Raw genomic sequence first — 4,260 nt, 5'->3', positions numbered from 1 at the left:
GGCTCTGGGCTGGCTGGGGAGGAGAGAGAGGAGGAGGCGGAGGCGGGAATAACTGCGCTATTTTTCCCTTTTTCTTTTTTTTTTTTTTTTCCCTTCCTCTTTTTTTTTTTCTTCCCCAACTTGTCTCAAGTTACACGCGGAAGTGTCGTTTAAAGGGGAAAAGGCAGAAGGAAAGGGATCCCCATCCTCTGGCCTCGGGGGCACTCCTTCCTGCGAGGGCTGGGCTCACCAGGGACATTCCCCGTGGGTGCATTAAACTGTCCCGCTCCTTCTAGCCCGCAGCCTCCTGCCCTCTGCCCTTCCCAGCCCTGTCCTGCCACCAGCACCTTCTTCCCGGTGCTCCACCTCGTCTCCCAGAGCGAACAAAGAAGTGGGGAGAGATCTGAATTATCGGGCCGCTGCGGCTGTATGTCACACCCCACTTCCACAGTGGGTCATGCGCGGTCATCCCCTGGCAGCCCCACCACCAGATCCCCCTGCCTTTGGGTGTCCTGGCTGGAGCTGCACAGAGCCCAGACCCGGAGAAAAGAAAAGATCATCCCAAAATGTGGTTTGAAACAAACTTTGCTGAAAATATTATTCCTGGATTCCTGCGAGTGGATTGCAAACAATGTAATACATGTGTTGAATGAAAGAAGCACGTGGGCGCTGCAGGTTTTACAGATTTAATAGAAAGAAGCTTAGTAGTGATGGTTATAATGTTTTAATATATTCAGAAACTGAGTGACCAGCCTGGTTGGGATAAGCCTTGTCCTTGCAGCAGCGGTTACGCAGGGAGGGCTCGTGGCAGCGGCGGGGGAACCTCTGCACAGAGACTGGGACATGAGGTGTTCATTATCTAATTGCTAATATAAAGTTGCTTTAGTACAACCAAAGGGATGTTTTAATTTGCCGCCTCATCCCCAAGCAAATCACACCTGGCTGCGGGTCTAATTTGCTTACTTGGGGGTTGCGTGACCCCGCCTGCTCTTGGCTCTGGCTGCTGCCCGCCGTGTCCCCAGCCGTCACCCTCTCCTCTGCATCTCACTCCGTCCTTATGGGCTCGCTTGGAGTAAAATCCTTAATGATTAAAGTGTAAAAATATTATTCCTGGTGCTTACTGAGAGGACTAACAAGTCTATTAGCATCACCGGATTCCTTTCTGAATACATTTGCATACATTTCCTCCCTGCCCATTAGGCTGGCTGCCGTGTTTTCCCTCTCTGCAGCTCCAGCACCTGCCGCACCGGGCTTTTCCAGCCACTTTCCCAGGCTGGGCTGGAAAACACCCGCTCGGTCCCGCGAAACTGGGGAGGGCTCTGCCTGCCCTTGGGCAGGGCACCGGGGCCGAGATCGGTGGGGTGGGAGAAGAGCAGGTTGGACCAAAGGCAGAGCATTAGCAAAGGAGCGACGGGGTAGGGACTGGCTGAAATCAGGTTTCCCGCCGTCAAAGCGGAGCCGCCTGGGGTTTCAGCAGGGCTCTGCAAGGCCGTGTGGGTGCTGGGAAGAGCCAAGCCCCAGCCCCGATGATCCCGCAGGTCCCTGGTGTCCCAGGTCCTTTCCCAAGTGGGCAGAGAGAGGTTTGAGCCCTGGAGCAGGGATGGAAGGTTTCAGGGGAAGGAAGAGATTTAGGGTCCTCTCTTCCGACAGATCCCCTTCCAAGCCCCTGGGGTGCAATGTCTGAGAGCCCTCGTCATCCTCTCTTCCCTCTGCTCCTCTTCTCAGCTTCTTGTCCCACCCAGGGGATGAAGCCTGCTACAGAGGGGTGAGACTGCTGTGGGTGGCAAGGGTTTATTCTCCTCATCTCGTGCCTTCCCCAGAAGAGCTGACTGGCCCCAAGCCACGGCATCATCTCTTGCTGTGGCACTGGGAACTGCCAGTTGAGGTGATCGTCAGGAGGGACTTTGTGGGAGCAGCCCAACCGAGCTCACCCAGCTGCGACACAGTGGTGGGGCTGGGGTCTCCCCGTGGGACATCCCTGTGTGGCACGTGGAGGGGCCGTGGGAAAGCTGCCGGGAGGGCGAGGGGCACCCGGGCATTTAGAGAAGGAAAAACTGGCACACGAAGTGGGAGCAAGTAAAAATAAAATAAACCTTCCCTCCTCCCTCCCTGGCACAACACGAAGCGCCTTGCACCGGGTGTCTCCCTGCCTCCCGAAATAATGCCGGGTGCTGCCACCGCCCTGCACGGTGATGCTCTCTCCATGCCTCCCGTTTCCATGGCGACCACAAGGAATGTCGCCAGGGTGACAGGGAGGCGAGCGAGCTGGGATTTGGCATTAAAAACGAGAATTTGGGGTTGTTGGGTTTCTTTTTTTTTTTTTTTTTTTTTTTTTTTTTTTTTCCCCTTTAGGTCTATTTTTGGGTTTCCCTCTCTGCTTTTGCTGTTCTGGGAGGCTCCTTCTCCTGCAGAGCTTCTGTTCCAGGCGGTGGCAGCTCCATCGAGGGCCCTTCCCCACTTCTGCCTGTCCTGCAAGGTGATGGCGAGGGCATGAGAAGAGGGGCAATGGGGGTTTCCTTCTTGCTAAAGCATTTGTTTCCCGCCACCGGGAAGGCTTCTGTGCTTTGACCCCTGGAGGTACTCAGCCAGGAGTCCCCCTCCATTTCTACTCCAAGCTGTGGCTAAGGCTGGAACCAGACCTCCCCGGGAGGGTGGGCAGCCCCTGGGATTCATCACAGAGTGGTCCCAGGGAGGGAAGTGTTTCGGCATTCCCAGAGGGGCTGGGGAACATGGTGGGGTTGAGCACCGTGGGCTCCCACCGTCTCTGCCCCCGTGACAAGGACAGCTCGGGCAGGACAGTCCTGGAGCACTGGGGCATAGATGGGATGGTCGGAGGAGGATGGCAGAGGGATCCTGGCAGGCACTAAGGAGTCCAAAGCGATGTCGTCTGGTTTAAACACTCAAAGTCAGACTTGCCCAGGGCAGAGAAGACTGGAGGGTTTGTACCGGTTTAGCCGGTGTCGCAAGACAGCAGGACCATGGGTGCCCAAGCAGGGGCTGCTGGTATGGAGGGTTGTGCTTGTCTTCATCCCTAAGCAGGAGAGGGATCAGGCAGCACTCACTCACCTTCCCAGGAGCTCCCGCTTCCCCCTCCACCCCTCTCCTCCCTCCATGCCTCCCCCCATCCACCCCTCCCTCCCTTCACCCATTCCTCCATCCATCTCTCCCTCCATCCACCCCTCCATCCCTCTCCACCCACCCTCCCCCCATCTTTCTATTCACCCCTCCAAACATTCTTCCATCCATCCCTCCATCTCTCTTCCCCTCCTTCATCCCTCCACCCTTCCATCCCTCCATCCCCCTGCCTCCCTCATCCCCACAGCAGCATCGGGAAAGGTTGGCGGAGTGGGGCTATTTTTGGGAGCGTCTCCCTGGCAACGGCTGCCACCACCGTCTGTGGTGGCTTTTCCATAGGTGCTAAAATATTCCACGCTTCTTATTAAAGACGGTGCCGGTGGAGACGGGCGGGGGTGGCGAGTGTGAGCCACCCCGCTGCCGGGGCCGGCGGGCCTGGGACGGCCAGGGCACTGCACCCCAGGGGCACAAGGACAGCGAGGGGCTGGTGGCATCCTTGATGCAACGTCCCCGTGTCCCTCCTGATGGGTCCAGCCGCGCCAGCTCCCTCCTGGCCACGGCCAGGGTGCCGGGCCGTGCACAGGGTGCAGCTATTCATCCTCTTGCTGCCCAGGCGGAAGGAAACACGGCGAGGTTTTGTGAGGGAGCCGGTGATGATGAGAAGCGGAAGGCAGAGGGGGTGAAACCCAACCTGAAGCCGAGGAGGTTGCAGGGGTGCGCGGGTGCCCGGCAGCTTTGCCCAGCCCGGGAAGGAGCAAGATGTCTCAGCAGCATCTTCATCCCTTTACTGCACGGAGGGGAAAGGCCCGTCGTGGTGCCAGAAGGCCGGAATGCTTTGCCACGGGGCACCTGCGCAGTGTCCGGCCGGGAACTCTCGGGAAGCAGCTCTGTGGGCCCTGGGGACAGGGCTTTTGGGAAAACAAGTCCCCTCCATGAACCTGAACGAGGTCCCCATAGGGACGGCTGCAGAGGAGACGGAGGAAGCAAGCTGGCCCCGCTCCATCCAGTCACCGCGGCTCTCCAGGGCCCCCCATGCAAGCAGTGGGGAGCAGCTGTGGGCAGGCTGGGGCGAGCTGGCCGGTGCAGGAGGCTGACACGCTCCCCGTTTGCAGCTGCTCACCTGCCTGCAGAGCTACTAAAAATACCCTCTGCTCCCCCCCGGGGTGGCTTTGCCAGGGGAGAGCGGGCTGCGCTCACCGCAGCGGT

The sequence above is a fragment of the Tyto alba genome, unplaced genomic scaffold, assembly GCF_018691265.1.
Source record: "Tyto alba isolate M040663 unplaced genomic scaffold, T.alba_DEE_v4.0 Super-Scaffold_2, whole genome shotgun sequence".
Classification (NCBI taxonomy): domain Eukaryota; kingdom Metazoa; phylum Chordata; class Aves; order Strigiformes; family Tytonidae; genus Tyto; species Tyto alba.
Note: the sequence above shows the minus strand (reverse complement) of the source record.